Raw genomic sequence first — 18,922 nt, forward strand, 5'->3', positions numbered from 1 at the left:
TTTTTTTTTTTTTTTTTTTGCCAGTCCTGGGCCTTGGACTCAGGGCCTGAGCACTGTCCCTGGCTTCTTCCCGCTCAAGGCTAGCACTCTGCCACTTGAGCCACAGCGCCGCTTCTGGCCGTTTTCTGTATATGTGGTGCTGGGGAATCGAACCTAGGGCCTCGTGTATCCGAGGCAGGCACTCTTGCCACTAGGCTATATCCCCAGCCCCTGCTCATTCTTTTGATTACAAAGGGTAGTGTTGGAATCTCTAATTATAATCACTTTTCATATTATTTCTAAGTTTTCGTAATATGTGTATGACTGTTTAAGATTGCAATGTTTAAAAAGAATTAGCCTACCTTACGACATCAGAGCACATGTGCTTTGAAAAAAAACATTGCTCCCTTTACTATCATAAAGTAGTTCTCTTTGTTCTTGGTTGTATACTTTATTTTGAAGTCTAATTTCCTCTAATATTTCTGATTTCCTCTCACATTAATATAACACTATTTTTGTTGGTACTGGGTTTTACACTCAGGGCCTTGGGCTGACTAGGCAGGCATGTGCTAGACAAGTGCTCTACCACTTGAGCCACACTGGCAGCACTTTTTCTGCACTTGTTACTTTTGCAATAGGGTCTCGCTTTATGGCTGAGCCAGGTAATCCTTCTATCAGTGCTTCCCTGAATCACTAGGATAGCACCATGCCTTGGTGCCCAGCCATTGGTCAAGATGTAGCTCAAGAACTGCTTTTACCTGGACTAACCTCTACCAATCCTCCATCTTTGCTAACTAAGGCTACATGCTTGAACTGTTGTGCCCAGCTCCTTGAAATGTTTTTATTCTCTCCTCATTGCCCCACCCTTCACACATACATTCTTTTGAGGACTCCAAATGCATTCATATTAAGTTGCTGGCAGTTTTCCTGTAGGGCACCAGTCTCTGTTTACTTTTTATTTTTTCTTTGTCTTTCATTTGTATTTTATTTCTAGGTCTTTACGTTTACCATTTTTTGTAAAACCTTATCTTTTTTAATTTTTAAGTTCTTTCTTTCTTATTGTAAAGGTGATGTACAGAGGAATTACAGTTACATAAATCAGGTAATGAGTACATTTCTTTTTGGACAATGTCAACCTTTCCCTTGCTCTCTCCCAGTTTTTCCCTCCCACTCCCACCCATAAGTTATACAGTTCATTTTCCACATAGTGTACAGAGAATACCATTGCTGCAATTGTTCATTTTATCCTTCCATTTCTATACCTCCTGATATACTCCCAAGACATATAAATGAACATTTCCACCAACAGTACAATAGGGTTCCTTTTCCCTAACATGCCCGCCAACATTGATGTTGTTCAAATTCACAATGTTGTTCAATCTAACAGGTGAGATGGAATCTCAGAGTTGCTTTGATTTGCATCTGTCATCACTCTCCTGAGATACCTGTCTTCCAATAACTGCACATCATTTCACATATATTTTTTGAAGGCTGGGGTAGTATATCAAGATTGATCTTAACTGGAACCATAAAGTGATAGCATGTTTTTTTTCTGTTTGAAATGCCCAGAGAGAAGAACAAATAAGGCTCTGCTGCCACACAGTAAAGGACAATTGTTATCTCAAGAGAAAACAGGCCTTCCATGGTTTGAGTTGCAGGGAAAACTATTTGCTGTTCATGAAATTCATCTTTTAATTAAAAGAAGAACAGCTGACAAATGATAAGTATTCAGACTTGGATATCCCCCAGACATTTATTTGAGAATAAATAAACTGCGTCTACACCTTCAAGGAAAATGACTGTTTTTGTTGCCAATGATAAAATTGGATCTTTCTGGGGAAAATTGGATTTGATAAACCTATTACTATATTCTACTATATGCTCAGTAGTTTCCCATTACATAGTATTTTTTTCAAGAAATAAATGGTGTTAGTAAATGTGACTGTAATATGTAATAAAGTGTCTAACATCTGGAATATCTGGATAACTCAGTGATTTGACATTTTTCAAATTTTCAATTCTTTATGATACAAAAATCTACTCAAACTATATGTGAGAATACTTTTAGTATAATGTGATGGTTTTAATGTGGTGGAGTAAAACCATTTACTCACATGGTTTTAGATTCTAAATTATAACTGACACAGGATACTAATAGATGACAAGTTTCAATTTGATAACAAAGATGATCAACAATGATATGAAAGGGCTATTAAAATACTCCTCTTTCCCTTTTCCTACTAGAGGTCTGTATTAGGCCAACTTTTATTTAATACTTAAATAAAAATAACATTATAACAGATTGAATGTATGTATCTGGATGGCTTCTAAGAAGTTAGACCTTAAAGAACTTATTTGTTTTGTTTTATTTTTTTGCCAGTCCTGGGGCTGGAACTCAAGGCCTGAGCACTGTCCCTGGCTTCTTTTTGCTCAAGGCTAGCACTCTACCACTTAAGCCACAGTACCATTTCTGGCTTTTTCTATATATGTGGTGCTGAGGAATTGAACCCAGGGCTTCATGTATACGAGGCAAGCACTTTACCACTAGGCCATATTCCCAGCCCAAGAACTTTTAAAAATAGGCAACAGTGCCAATATTCTTATTGAAATCTTTTCATTTAAAAAAATTAGTATTTTCAGAGCTGAGCATGGTAGCCTAAATATGTAATCCTAGCTAGTAGAGAAGAAGAGATGGGGAGTATTGAAGTGTGAGGCCAGCCAGAAGAAAAACTTAACCAAGACTTCAGTTCAGTCAATAAATTCCAGCAACACAGGAGTCATAGATAGGAGAATTGAGAACTGAGGCCAGTCCAGGAAAAAATTTGAGACTGAATAACCACTAAAGCAAAACAGAGTTGGGGACATAGCTCACATGTTAGAGTACCTACCTAGCAAGAATGAGACCCTTGGGCTGGGGATATGGCCAAGTGACTAGAGTGCCTGCCTCATATTCATGAGGCCCTGGGTTCGATTCCTCAGCACCACATATACAGAAAATGGCCAGAAGTGGCGCTGTGGCTCAAGTGGCAGAGTGCTAGCCTTGAGCAAAAAGAAGCCAGGGACAGTGCTCAAGCCCTGAGTCCAAGCCCCAGGACTGGCCAAAAAAAAAAAAAAAAAGAATGAGACCTTCAGTTCAAACCCCAATATCACAAAAAAAGAAAGAAAAAGAAGTATAGAACTCATGTTTTCATAAAACATGTGAAATATATTTTTTTCTTTATATCTTTATTTGTACAAAGTGGTTTCATCTCAACAAATCAGTTTGTAAGTTCAATGTATCTTAGTCAGTATCATCCCTTCTATCATTCTTCTCCATCTTTCCCAACCCTATCCATTAAGTTCATAATTAAATATTTATAAAATGCTTTTTATTTTCAATACAATATGTATTGGCAGACACAATCCACATAAATAAAAGTTAACAGTGATCCTGAATACTTGTCATTAATGTAAAGAGTCCTGGGACCACAACATTTGAGAACAGTTTTGTTAAATCTCTTTTACCTGGAGACATAATGGATTATGCTGATGGCTTTAGCTGTAGATCCACATTAGAATTATTTCAGAGGCTTTTTTAAACAGCAGAGATGTCTGCTGTGTGGCCTGCATACAGGATTGCGTAAAAGCTCCCCAGGTGATTCTAACGTGGAGAACGGAGAACCACTGTATTAAGCTATATACTTTGAGAGTTACATTAGCAAAAGTCATATAATCAGATTACTTATAATGTCAGTCAACGTGTTGCTTGGTAGTTATTTTGTAAGGCCTTGAGGGTAAGAATAAAAAGATCAGGAAAGTGGGGCAGCCCTAGACAAATTTTTAAGCAGCTTAGATTCAAACTCTACATAATCCTCTACTTTCCTGCCTAATTTTGCCCCTGCAAGCCTGAAACGGACACATCCTAGTCTTTGATCATTTATTATTCATAGAGAATTAGAGATTCCCAATTTATCCCTGCCCAAATCTGTATGGCATCCTTTTCAAAAATGACATGAAAAATTAAAATTTTGCTTCTGCAGATTTTTGATCTCAGGACTCCAGATTTCCTGTAAAATTTCCCAACTCCTTTCACAAGATCAGAGGTTAGGTCAAACGGCAAAAAAAAAAAAAAAAAAAAAAAAGTTAGGGAAAAAAGGTTCCTTTACTCCTTTGATTTTTCCAGCCAGCTTCCTTCTCAGCCTTCTAGAATAATATTCACTCTCCTCTCAAGAGAGAAAGGTACAGTCCTATAAACTGGTTCTTTTCACCAACATGAAACTTTCACCCCTTGACTAATTTTGTACTGGTTTTTTTCTAAAATAAAATCAGTTTTTCTCTTAGTTCTGAAAAAAAAATTTTAATTCAGGAATCAAGGAAATAAGTCTCTAGTAGAAAATGTCTCTGTACTCAAGGAGTACAGAGTAGAGAGTACAGGGCAGAAGAAGCCCAAAAGATAAAGAAGCAAAGAGAAACTTCACTCTTTGAAGAATAGACTGTTCTGATCTATGCGACAAAACTGACTATGTGAATTTTCAATCAACTGTTTATGAGAAATAGCCAAATACATAGTCTAAGTACACACACACACATACACACACACAGAATCTAAGTACGTATGTGTGTGTGTGCATGTTGAGTTTCAGTCAAGAAATTCCACCTATGTTGTATTTTTAAAAATCTTTTGAGGTCAAATAAGATCACAAAGCCAAGAGCTCAAGGCTCACATCTGTAATCCTAGCTATGCAGATGGCTGAGATGTGCAGATCAATGTTTGAAGCCAGCCCAGGCTGGAAAAGCCTATGAGACTCCTATCCTCAAATAACTACCTAAAAGCCAGAAATAAGGGTGTGGCTCAAGTGGTAGAGCCCCAGCCTTGAATGAAAAAGCTAAGGGAAAGCTCTCAGGCTCTGAGTTCAAGATCCAGCTCCAGAACAAAAATAAATAGCTAAAATGACAAAGCATCAATTTCTGTAATAGATTTGTGATAGTACCTGAAAGACAAAACTGTGTTATTTCATGAATATTGTCCATTTAGAAGTTATAGCAAAACTTTTATGGGGTGATTGAAAATCTTATCAGGAAAATTAAGTGTGTCAATAATGGCATGTTTCTAAAGACCATTTAGTTCTTTGAGTTAGTTTATTAGTAATATTATTATCATCATTGTCAATGACAATAAAATTAAGACAGAGAAAATTAAGCAATGTGTCAAGGGTCATACAAAGTTAATTTAACTTTAGGTAGTGTATTTAAATCTACTTTCAGTCCATTTTCCATTGCTGTGACAAAATACCTGAAGCAAGGTAGCTCATAAAGAAAACAAATGTATTTAACTTACAGCATTGAAAGATGAAGTTAGTGAGTTTAACTCACAGTCAAATGGAGCTGGATCTGGCAGGGCCCTCCATCAAACTGCATTACAACATGCTGAATGTCTACACTGTAGAAGCTCACCTGAAAGAGAGAGATTTCATTCAAGACAGGAAGTGAGAGTTTGGGAAGGGATCAGTCTTGCTCTCCTTTAACAACCTTGTCTTAAAAACTAACCCGGGGGGCTGGGAATATGGCCTAGTGGCAAGAGTGCTTGTCTCGTATACATGAAGCCCTGGGTTCGATTCCCCAGCACCACATATATAGAAAACGGCCAGAAGAGGCGCTGTGGCTCAAGTGGCAGAGTGCTAGCCTTGAGCAAAAAGAAGCCAGGGACAGTGCTCAAGCCCTGAGTCCAAGCTCCAGGACTGGCCAAAAAAAAAAAAAAAAGAAAAACTAACCCGGGTCCCACAAGAACTACATCAAGGGCTGGGGATGTAGCTCAGTGGTAGAGGACTTGCTCAGCGCTGAGCAAGTATGTACAAGTCCATAGATGTGAGGTTTGAACACCAGTGCCTCACACTCAAAAGTATCAAACAAAAAAGCAAACAAGGCTCTACCCTGACCACATTAATTCCTTCCCAAAGTACTCCTCTAAGTGACCTTTATCATCTTCTATCACGTGTCAAATTGCCACACTGGTGACCAAAATTCCAATACCTGAACCTTTGTGAGGACAAACCACATCCAAACCACAGCAATTCTACAGCCATTTATAGTCTCAAGGGAGGATTTTAAGTAGCTCTTAAAATCTAAAAATCTCATATGCTAAGGTAAGTTTTCACTAAAGGGAAAACTAGGCACTTCTGAACTGATTTTATTTCCAGATTCTTAGTAGAATATTCTTTTTTTTCATTGCTTGCTTTCTTTTAAGCATGTGTCCATTAGGTCTCTAAGGAAAAGGAAAGAGATTTTTTTCAAAATAATTCAATACCAAACTATAAATTAATATAATCTAAAGTCAATATTGAGGCAATTTTTTTGCCTTGGAATCATATGAGTTTTCTGTTATATCCCATTTATCTGTGTTCTAATTGTGAAGTTTTTCTACTGAAAAAATGCTTTCTCTTGCAATCTTGTCATCTTGGATTGATATAAGCTATGATTGTTAATTAGTACCTTTCTGACTTTTTAAAGATCACTCCAACCATAATTTTGAAATCATAACTCTATCTCCATTCCCATCCTTGTTTTTAAGATGCAGGTTAGGCTCAGACAACTCAAGTGAAAAAGGGAGAAAGGTTCCCTCTCTTTCCATGAGGTGCAAAAATAGGATAGTAAGCAAGCAAATAAATATAGCCTATAAGTGTTGCTCAGTGATACAGCACATGATTAGCCTGGATGAGGCTCTGGGTTCAATCCTCACCACCCACCAAACAAACAAAAAATATTTTAAAATATCAGAAATTAACAGAAAATAGCAACGGTTATTTTTTTAATGCCGGCTATGTTATACAAATCTACTATTAATAATAATGAGTTAGAAATTTGCAACATAATTTCGTAACTCAAATTCCACCTTTAACCACATTTCATCATATATAAATAGATGCTAGACAGATTTAAGTTTAGTCTAAGTTTATGCTGTTTGTTTAGTTTATATATCTAACAAAAATAATAAAGTATTTTGAGTGTTAGTAATAATAAAACAGCAGAATTGAGTCAGAAAAAAATTCCTTTTAGTTTAGATACACTCCCATTACTCATTTAATGACTTGGATGAACTAATCCACCTTCAATTTTAATGTCTGAAAAAGCATTTCAGATGGTATCATCGAGAGTGTGCCTAAATGTTTCCCCTGAACAAGAAGCTTAAATTTCAGCATACAGTCTTAGCAAGATTAATCCCCTTCTGTTACTGGCCAAGGTTTGCTCTTTGGTGATTTTCATTCAGTAAGTCACCTACCTATTAAGGGGAACACTACAGTTTGAATTTAGAGATCTGTGACGAAGCAAAAAAGAAACTGATTTGCTGCATTTCATAATACATTTCTTTGGTATTGCGAATTAGGAAGGTAGTAATTTTAGGAAGGATCTAGAAGGAAATTTCAGATGCAAAAGGGAATAGTCATAGAAAAACTATAAAAGCACAGTGCAGAGAATTGAACCAATAATATTTTAGAGTGCACACATATATATGCAAATATACATATACATTTATACAAGTATATGTTGTATGAATAAATTGATATATGCATAAATATGTATAAAATGTCTACATGTATATAAATGTGTGTATATAAATATATAGTTATATAAATATTATTATAAAATATATGTATGCATATATATTTAAAAATATACTGTGAAATGATATATTGTGTTTTGCCAATGGTAGCCTCACAAACCTTTACACAGAGTGTCTTAAGTGCTAAGCAAATGCTTATGACTCAAGCCACTGCTCCATCTGTTTTGGTTGTTCTATTTTGTTGATAAGGTCTCAGTAACCTTGCCTCAGCTGGCTTTGAACTTGTGCTCCTCAAGTTTTTGCCTCCTACATAAGCTGGGATGACAGGCACATTACACCACAGGCATCTTCATTCTACTCTAAGGCAAAGTAGACTACTCTGGAAATGAACTTCACAACATGGGGAGGAGGGAGATTGGGAGGGGAAAAAGTGGGAGGAAATGAGGGGAAGTAACCTCGTATGAAAAGAAATGTACTCAATACCTTACTTATGTACCTGTAATACCCCTCTATCACCTTTACAATAAAATTTAAACTTAGAAAATAAAGCAAAATAGTCTTCTTTCAATACTTCTTTTAGAGAAAATGAACATCAAGCAGATAACATTGTAATAGCTTAGACAGAAAAATGAATGCCACCCAGGAACAACCCATACATAGGAGATATAATGAGAGATATTATTCAATACTTTTATAGACTGAAAATGGGGGGAAATGTGGAATTGTGACTAAACTATAACCTACTTACAGCTCTGTATACTACAACTCATGTGACTTTATGAAATCACACAGAGATAGCATTCACATCTTTTTTCAAATTTTTGTTATTATAAAGGTGCTGTTACAGTTACATAGATTGCAATGAGAACATTTATTTTTGAACAGTGTCACTTCCTCCCTCCTCTTCTCCCAGTTTTTCCTTCTCAATCCTCTTCTCCCACAAGTTGTATAGTTCATTTTCAACATGTGTCTAGTATCACTGCTGAATTAGTTCACCCTTTGTCCCACTATTTCTGTGTTCCACCTTACCCTCCCCCAAACAGATAAACTTACATACAAGACAAAAAGTACAGAAATCAAAAAGAGCAACAAAAGTGAGGGAAACCAAACAAGAACAACAATCCACAAAAAGTAAAATAACAAACAAACAAAAAAAGTTTCCATTTCTTGGAGTTCATTTCACTAAACATCATTTTATATGATTTTATGCACATAGCTATTGAGACTTGGTGATCCCCTCCTAAGAATATCCTCCTTTGGTCTCACTGAGCACACACATCTTAAGCATAAAGATACAGGTGTGTGTTGCTTAATGATGAGAATGAATTGGACAAATACATTATTAGTCAATTTTGTCAGTGTGCAAATGTCATAGAATACTTACATAAGTAGGTGGTAAAGCCTACTATACATTTAGCTTATGTGGTATAGATTTGGTACAGACTCTAGGGTAGTTAAGTAGTAGAGCATATACTTAGCTTGCATGAGGCCTTAGGTTTAATCCTCAGCACCAGAAAACAAGCAAGTAGTTAAACAGCGTAGCAAATGCACAGTAATCATTTATCATTCAAGTATTATGGATTGCACTTGAGTAAATTTTCTATACTTTTATTTCACTCACACTACAATAGGCTTGTTTATGCCAACATAGGCACAAATACAAGATGCACTTCTCTGACATTGTCTAGCCTTTTGTTTTGCCTCCTACTTATTTTTTTTCACATCTTAGTTAATAAAATTTATGCTCCTGAGAACAAGAGTTGTTTCACCTGTAGACTCTAACAAGTGCCTTGCACAAGTGTTTGAAAGGGAAAATGCCTCTCAGAATTATTTAGTGAATCAATAAATCAAAGACTAAAATCTCAAGGGGAATCCAGGGAGTGGGAGAAAACAAATGAGCTAAATTAAACTCAATTAGACTTCAGCTAAATTAGCCATTATCATTAAAGAACTGAGACAGCTTCAAATCTAATATTATAGTCTGAATCCTTTCGGGAGACACTTGACATTTTGAAGTTACTCAGGCATGATAAATTAGTCAGTGTATGACTACTTAAGAAGCCTAGACAAGAGGAAGGTTCCAGAGGCAGATTGTTTCCAAAAGAAAGAAAAAGGAAGGAAAGAAGGAGGAAGGGAAGGAGGAAGAGAAAGAGGCAGGGAGGGAGATTGTTTCCGAAAGAAAGGAAGGAAGAAAGGAGGAAGGGAAAGAGGCAAGGAGGGAGGAAGGGAGGGAGGGAGGGAGGGAGGGAGGGAGGGAGGGAAGGAGGAAAGGAAGGTAGGAAGGAAGGAAGGAAGGAAGGAAGGAAGGAAAAAGGGAGGGAGAGACGGAAGGAAGGAAGAAGGGAGGGAGAGACGGAAGGAAGGAAGAAGGGAGGGAGAGATGGAAGGAAGGAAGGAAGGAAGGAAGGAAGGAAGGAAGAAGGGAGGGAGAGATGGAAGGAAGGAAGGGAAAGGAAAAGAAAGGAAAGGGAGGGACAGAGAGAGAAAGACAGAGAGAATTGCACAAACTCATTTTGTTTATGCTGTAGGAAATAAGGAAAAAGGGCTTGAACTTGTTAACCAGCTTATAAGGGATATTGTTTGAGTTGGCCAAAACATAATGGAATTGCCAGAGCCAAATACCGTATAACCAAAGTTTGAAACCAGGCAGTTTCTTCCTAATCAAGAGATTTGCAACAACCAATTACAAAAGGATCTGACTGGCTTACCTTAGCCAGCATAGGGAAGCCCCTTATGTGTTAATCATGCATGAAAACTTTGAAATGATCCCGGCGGGTGGGGTGGGGGATTAGATCTTTAAACTAAATATGTATTCTTTTTAACAGTCTTTGATTATCGAGATTAGAAATATGTGAGTGAAGTCACAGAAGTTGGGGAGGATCTATTGAGGCCTGTTGGTCCAGACCTCTGTGACTTCTCCTTCCATGGGAGCTGTCTTTCTCTTTCTTGTACATGTGGAGGAGGCCTGGGCTCAGCTTCCTCCTAGGGCAGGCAGTCTTGCCTTGTTTTAAGGCAGATAAATCAAGGTAGAAAACTCTTTATGCATCTGTGTGTCTAAAATGCCTTTAGCTCTTTAGCACTTTAGTCCTTGTGCCACTGCACTATATTTGAAAGGTATCAGCCATGCTGTCATCCTTCAGAGCAAGCTCTGGGCACAAGAGATAATGTGCTTTTAATAGTCGATGATTTGACTATTATCACATGAGTTTGATACATATTGAAATATACTCAGTGGAACTTTATTGCAATGATGACATTGATGTCTAGGCTGCTTTTCTTAAGGAGTTCCAGTTGGATTTTTAAATATAACTAGTTTAAACTTTCCAAAAAGAATTTTTAAATTAATACTCAAATGAAATCTTGAATAACCCTGATAATTGTAGGTATTCTAAAAACCCATGAGCACATTTATGAATTACTTTCTATTTCCTGGAGGAACCTATTTCATAGCCAAAAAGAGAAACAAGAATTACTGAGGATAGGAGAAATACCTGTCTCTTAAAATTAGAAGTTGCCTGAATATTTGCTTTTAAAAATATCTTGTGCTGGGCGCCAGTGGCTCATGCCTATAATCCTAGTTACTCAGGAGGCTGAGATCTGAGGATCATGGTTCAAAGACAGCCCTTGCAGGAAAGTACGTGAGACCCTTAATCCCCCAATTAACCACCAGAAGTGGCTCTGCAGCTCAAGTAGTAGAGCACTAGTCTTGAAGAGCTCAGGAACAGTGCCTAGGCCCAGAGTTCAAGCCCAACAATTGACAAAAAAAAAAAAATCTTGTGAAATCCTAGCTGGAGTATATGCAGTAATCTCTTTTTTTTTCCCCTAATCTTTCTTAAGTAAATAACTCATACCATACCTTTGTGACTAAACTATGTCAGATATATAACTATATATATATAACTATATATATATAATCACATGTAGGGTATTTGTTGCATGTTATATGTACTGTGTGTTGTATATTATATGTTATATATAAAACGTGTTATGTGACATATATGTTCCGGAAAACATAGACATAAATATATAATATAGGCACAACATATATGTTGTGGATATATGTTGTTAAACATGTAATTAAGTGAAACAAATTAAAACAAATTTAAAATGTAATTAAATTATAATGAATTTAATTACATAAAGCTAAATAACAGTGCAATTTTTTAAAAGATCAATTTTGTGGAATTGACAGGGAAAGCTGTATAAAACTGAATAACTGTGTCTGACTCAAGGCTATCTATATATCTATGTATATATAATCAAGTTATATTGAAAAAATTCACCCATTCAATAAAAATTTACTGAGCACTATGCTACATGATAAGTAAATCAAAACAAGACATGGTTTCCACAAACTCAGTAGGAGAAGCAGAGAGAGAGCGCTCCCAGTAGATTTTATGTCTACTCAATGAAAGGTAACAAATTACATGAGAACTGTCTATCAAACACTATCAGATGTAGAACAATTACTCACAGCCTGCAAAAAATCAAAGACAGTGATATATGTAACCATCATAAATGTGTTACCATGGATGTAACAGTCTGAGCTACACAAAAGGGAGACCAACTAACTGCAGCAATCCAGTTTGAGACCCTGACTAGGATCTGGTGTTGGAAACCGTGATAGGGTAAGAATTATTCTTGTTCTTATTATTTGAGATAGGATTTCAGAGTAAAGTGAGACTGGCCTTGAGCCTCCTGTCCCAGCATTCTAAGTGCTAGGAGTACAGCCATGCACCACTATGCTAGGCAAGAGAGGGTGTTCTGAAGACTACACCTAGTGTACGCTAGGTCCTAAAGCACTGTCTCCCTTATTTATTAACTCTATGTTGAAGCATTCAAATGTTTTCTAAATTTTTCACTGTGTCCCATGATCATGGAAAAAGACACAAACTGAAAGTAAGTTTCCAGTTACCACATTCCACAAACTAAATCCAAAATTGAAGTTTAAAGTAATTTTTTTCTAGCTGGTTCTTAGCAAATCATGCATTTAGGACTTTGAATCTGGCAGCTCTGTTATCTTCAAGTGACAATGGTCTCAATCCTTTGCTTATATTCAGGAACATCTGTGAAAGATTATGTGTATGTCATTAAGTATGGGGCAGTAACCATGGAACAGAAGTTTCACAACTGCTGCTGAAGAAACAGATTGTAGATTCTTTTTTTCTTTTCTTATTTATTATCAAAGTGATGTACAGAGAGGTTACAGTTTCATACATTAAGCCTTGGGTACATTTCTTGTACTGCTTAAAACCACCAAAAGAATATTCCTTTCTATCATGATCATTAAGATCATATTTTCTCTTCAACATAAAATATATTACTTATGAAAGCCTCTTTATCTCTGTAATGCTCAGAGTAGGTATGGAAGTCTTGTGGAAACCATCCTTCATGTCAAGCAGGAAAATTATTACATAGTACAAAGATAGTCTCATGCTTCAATGTGCTCCCTACTAAAGTAGGGAAGATAATTTCATTTTTAAAGAGAAGCAGAATGGTAGGAATGCAATGCAATGTAATATACATACATGTGTATCTATTCTTACACAGACACAAATACCTAAATCTCAGTAAAAAAAAAATCACAATTTAATTCCTTTAAACAAGTTACTTCTAAGAAGTGTACTTGCATCTCTTCAAGAACCCTCATGGAAGTCGATTATGAGCTGAGACTAGTTGTAAACTGCTCCAACAAGATCCTGGGAATCTTGAAGGGACAGAATATTTGGAAATGGGCTAAAATTTCTGTTGGGAGAGAAAAGGAGGTGGAGAAGGAAAGTTCTTTAAAAAGAAGATACACTTGAATCTACTTTCAATCTTATGAGTAAAAGAATGACTCGGGTTGACAATCAAGATGCATTGCACTTATTAACTGATGGATTGAATGATAATGACTTACGAAAAATGGCAGAATGAGACTTTTAAGTACAAAAAAAAATCAGATTAAGTCACATGCTATTGGATGTTAGCAGCTTCCAATTCCTGAGGTCAGAAATGTCTTTTTAAAAATAGCTTCCCACAAAAGATAAAAAGGCAAACCAATGAAACAGCAATATTTACAAAACTATATGGTGTAAACCAACTCATGGGGGGGGGGGAGAAGGGAAGTGTAAACCAACTGTACAACTAATGGGGGGAGGGGGCGGGGAATGAGGGGGGAGGTAACAAGTTGGATAAGAAATGTACTACCTGTCTATGTATGAATGAAACTGTAACCTCTCTGTACTCCACTTAGACAATAAATAAATTAAATAAAAAAACAAGAAAAGCTTTCGAGTAGACTAGCATTATACAAGATTTTACTGTCCCATCTTTAACATAACTTATTTCAAATGTCTCATCTACCTAGTGTTTGTAGATGCAGTTAGTGGTAGAGTATGTGTTTAGCATGCACAAGGCCTTGAGTTCAATTCCTATCACCACAATCCTATCAAATCAACCAATCAATATCAATTAACCAATCAATGGATGAAGCAACTTCTTTCTTCACTTCACATGTACACGTATCCATGAAAATTGACGGGGCGCCATTAAGATTTATATCCTTTCTATTCTCAAAAGCGGTCCCCTTGAGCTTTCAACGGAGAGCAGAGCGATGTTTGAGTGCGGTACCTCCAATGGCTTCAATCTATTTTATTTAAGTACTCTGAGAGATGGAACGTTGCCTTGGAGAAGGGTTGGTTTCCGGAAGATGGCATTTCTTTCACATATGACATTGATGATTTAATGCACAGCCTTGCGACCCCCACGCCCCACCCACTCACCCGCGTGGTCACCCTGGCTTCCAGGCATGGGGAAGCAGCCTAGGTTCCGCGATCTTCGCCTGCGCATCCCCTTTGGTGGCAGGGGTCGACCCTCCAGGATCAAGGCGGACAAGGAGGAAACACAGAACACGGTGAAAGCAGACACTTGGGGGGCACGGTGACAGAGGAGAGGGGCTCCGGCAGTGCCTGCCCGGGTGTGGGATGCAAGGACAGCGGTGCCAGAGGTCGGGGGGGGGGGGGGGGTCGGGCCAGGCGGGCAGGCGTGGACCTCGCGGGTGGGGGGGACACGCTGCCCTCTGCTCTGCACACCTTGAAGTCCCTGGCCGCGGCAGGCAGTAGCACTCGTGGGGTTCAAGTCCCAGGCGTGACTGGATCCACACAACGCCCCCCCGCCCCGCGCCCACATCGGGACCTCGCAGGATGACGCGCGAACCCTCCAACACCCAGAGCTGGCACTGCCCCCACTCCTGCTGCTGCCCTTGCCCCTGGGCTGCAGGGGAGCGCGACCTCCCGCCCCCGCGCGGCAGGGGGGGTGAGAACTACAACTCCCGGCGTGCCGCGCGCCACCCGCGCGCCCCCGCCCCCCCCCCCCCCGCCCTCCAGCCTCAGCTTCAGCTTCAGGACGGGACGGGAGGGTGGGAGGGAGGAAGGGGCGCCGGCGGCGGGCGGGATCCTCGCCCGGCGCATGAAGCCTCGCTGGCGCCTGGTCGGGAGGACTCAGACGTTGGCGGGTGCGGAGTTTCTCACGACCGGCCGAGCCCGCCTCTGTAAGTAGTCGCCTCAGGGACTGCGAAGCAGACATCGAAAAAGTTGTTGGCGCGGCCGCCGCCGCCGCCGCCGCTTTGTTCTCCGGGGCCCGTCGGGCGGAGGCGGCGGGCCCCTCCCCCATCCCGCACGCGGCGACGGCGGGACCCGGACCCCGACCCGGGACTCGGGACCCGAGACCCGGGACCCGCGCGGGGGCCGGGCGGCGGCCGCGGGCTGGGCGGGAAGTCGGGGGAAGCGGGGGGCGTCTCCGGGGCCGAGTTCCGGGGGCCTCGCCGAGGCCAACTTGAGTTGGTCCGGTGCCGGTGACCCCCCCCCCCCGGCCCGGGTCCCCGGAGGGCGGCGTGCCCCGAGGTTCCCCCGCACTGGTTCCCGCGCGCAGCCCCCGGCCAGCGGCGCTCCGCGGAGCGGGATTCTGGGGGCGCCTTTTTGGTTTCTTTTCATCCCTGGGAGCCCTTCGTGGGGGCGTCTGTGGGGGTGTCGGGAGGATGTGAGCCCCCACCCCGGCTTCCTGGCCGCCCTGCCCGTGGGTCTGCAAGTTGCCGCTTAGCCCCCGGGAGGTTTCCCTTCCGCGGAGACACGCCAGGAGTATGGAGCCACGACAGTGATCGTCATAGAATCACCACACACCCCACGGCTCGAACGCCTCTGGGGGATTTTGTTTTTCAAGTCCTCGCAGCCAGAAGCGTAGGCCCGTGGCGGGTCCGCAGTCACGGATCTCAATCGGGCGACGCGCGACCTGCAGACTTTTCCACGCGCAGATGGATGCCTAGGAAGTAACTGTCTCTCTCTCCAACCACACCCAGACCCACAGGAAGTAAGACGATCGGTGTCATCTTTGATTTGGAAGGATAAGTTAGTTACACCCTGAACTACTATACTACTACTTGGTAGGACACGCGCGGCCTTTAGGAGCTGCAGCCACAAACGAAACAAAAACTTTAAAAAAAAATGCCTTTATTGGAATCCTAAACAGTGGTGCATCACTCCACAGCTGCTTTCTGTTTTGTGCCTAACGTTGAGAGTTATGTATTCTGGGATTTAAATTGTGCTTGGATAACAGCTTAAACTTTTAATGCAGTATGGGCTGGTCAATTCCTATGGATTTGCTAACTACACACACCTGGCAAAAGTTCCAAGAGTGAGGTGCCAGGTCACTGTTACCCAGTTTTACCGATTTGAGCTGGGTTTCCTCCTCCCGAGAGAATCGGGTGAGATCAAGAATGACAATTGGCCAGAAACAAGAAACTGCAAATTTTCATAAAAGTAGCATTCCTTCCTACAGGTTTTACCTCTGAAGAGAGTAATTAAGTGTGGTGACCTGAGCAGATGAGTTTTGAATATTCTCGTTTAACAAAGCTTTTAATAAAGCATATCCTACTTGAGGATTACTGGGATTCAAGAATGTGGACTGGCATAAATTCTAAAACTAGTTTTTTAAAGCATATACTACTGAGTCTTTCAGTAATGCACATTTATACATTTTGTTTTATCAGATGACCTTTTTTAAATAGACATTTTGCTCTGTTTGGATTGTTTTTAATTTAAACACTGTCACACATGAAAGAACTTAATAAGTAAGCTTTCAGATATTAAGTTTTAAAAATTATATTAGTTGAAAGCATCTCTTCCGGGTGTGTGTGTATGTGAATAGATGGTCACTTGAGTGTACTTTTCACAAAAGGGACCTTTTGTTCTTGGTTTTTAAAAGCATTTTTAGTTGACAAAAATATTAACCATATTGGTGTTAATTGCTCATTTTTAAAAGCATTTTCTTGTTCAGAACTTGACACATTGAGAAATTATTTACTAGTAGGAGTTTAAATTTGATTTGATAATCTCCTGAGCTGAGCATACTTTGAGGCTCTCCAGTTATGTAATTGAAATTGAACTTGTGTGCCTCTTTGAAGTAGTTGTCTTAAGAAAAACATGAGATAAGGTATTTAGGAGATGTTTTAGTTATAATTTGAAAGTAGAAAAAAAGTGCTTCACTTGTGTGGTTAGTTTGTAGTGATGGTATGTGAGAAATTGCTCATTGGCTATTAGCCAATCAGATTTCTCAGATACTACTGGTTGCAGAATTGAAGATAAATTCAGCTCAACATAGCTTCTTCCCATTGCTTTGTCACATTGTGGATCGCTCAGTGCCTGTGCAGAGTGCACATGGTTTGCCCCCTCAGTGTTCCGCCTGACAATGGAGGGCCTGAGATTCAAATGCTGCTGGTCTAGACTAGGAACAGAATTTTAGAGGAAACTGTGTAGTGGAATGCTGAGCTTCTAGGAGGGAAAGTATGATGGTAATCTACGGAATAGAAATGCTTTTTGAAAAATGGGTTCGTAGATGTAGGTATTGCTACAAAATAAGATTTTTAAAAATCAACATACTTGAATTTTTGCATGGTGTTTTAAGGGTGATTACCAGGATTCTTAAGGAGAGTCAAACCTTTCAAGGGAAAACATTGACGTTGACATCAGCATATTGGGGCCTTACTGCATTGGCCACATAATTTTTTATATGATAAAAGAATACATGTACATACCAGCTAGAGGGGTGGAGGCACAATGCTCCACTTGATTAGCATTCCTAGCATACAAAACTGAATTGAACACGGGCAACTCTCCTGGTGGAAGTCGTGGTAAATAGACCATTCCAAATAGGAAAAGCATTTTTCCTCTTCATTTTAGTCTTTACTGAGCATAGAAGGAATGCTGGCTGTACTAAGTAATGAGCTTCCTTTTGAACATTCAATAACTAGATATGTTTTGTCTTCCTGGAATCCTCTTGTCTCTCACAGCTTCCCTGACTCTGTATAAAGGTCTCAGCTTAAATATCATTTATTTTTTAAAGAGCCTGTCCTTGAGGGCCCAGCTGAAATCAAGTCCTCTTATGTATACTCTGTAATACCATTTCTCTCAGTTTGTAATTACCTAGATATTTTATGCAAATGTTCATTGAATGTCTGTGAGTTCCAGAGATTGCAATGGCCACTCCTGATTTGGTTACTGTTCTATAAACTTCACTGTCTTTTATAGTAAGCATTTATTGGATGAAAATGCTACTGGTAGAACTTCTAGCTAATGACTAATATTAAGGTAGGAAATGTGTTGAGGAGGAGAGGACTGAGGGCACAAAGAAGGTAGGTCGGTTTGTTTTAGTACCATGAAGTAACTTCACTTCACCCAGACCCCTAACCTCCAGGGCCTTTGTTTCTTCTTGTCTCTCATAATTGGGTAGAATAGAATCAAAATGCCTTTAACATCCTGTCTGTCCATTCTGTTCAACAATGGTGACATTATATAAGCTTCTTTGAATGGGATATGTGGCATATAACATCACACAAAAAATTCATTTTTTGTATGTGGGTCCTGGGGCTTGAACTCAGGCACTGTCCCTGAAGTTTGGTGTTCAAGGCTAGTGCTCTACCACTTGAAACATAGCTTTACTTCTGGATGTTTAGGGCTTAGTTGGTGATGAGCGTCTAATGGACTTTCCTACCTGAGGTTGGTTTTAAACTGTGATCCTCAGATTTTAGCCTCCTGAGTAGCTAGGATAACAGGCATGAACTGCTGGTGCCCATCTTCCAAAAGAATATTTGAAGTGTTCCAAATAAATATACTAGAACTTCTTGCTAACTAGATGATACTGTCATTATAAATAATAAATAATAATATATATAATAGAAACAACATCTAATTGACTTGTATTTTATAAATAATAAGTTGCACACCTTAGCTTTCTAAAATTGAGGCAACAAGAAAAAAATTGAAACAACAAAGCAAGGTTTGTGTGGAGATGTTAGATTTCTTTTGATATTCTTAATATTTTGCCACATTTTGTTTCATCATACAGAGCAAATCAAAGCTTCTCAAACACACA

General features: G+C 39.6%; 1 protein-coding gene across 3 annotated transcripts in view; it reads left to right on the top strand.

Annotated features, from left to right (window-relative positions):
- The first annotated feature begins 14,928 nt into the window (after nt 1–14,928).
- The window catches only part of Prkd3 (protein kinase D3), a 70,094-nt gene continuing 66,100 nt past the window's right edge, over nt 14,929–18,922 (top strand). For 2 of the 3 annotated variants that reach the window (XM_048353111.1, XM_048353113.1), the window contains exon 1: nt 14,929–15,047. The gene's annotated coding sequence lies outside the window, so the exon portion shown is untranslated. Of the gene's footprint in view, nt 15,048–15,665; nt 15,822–18,922 lie in introns of those variants that run through there. The other variant, XM_048353112.1, reaches the window with a different exon arrangement.

Source organism: Perognathus longimembris, chromosome 8, assembly GCF_023159225.1.
Source record: "Perognathus longimembris pacificus isolate PPM17 chromosome 8, ASM2315922v1, whole genome shotgun sequence".
NCBI lineage: Eukaryota > Metazoa > Chordata > Mammalia > Rodentia > Heteromyidae > Perognathus > Perognathus longimembris.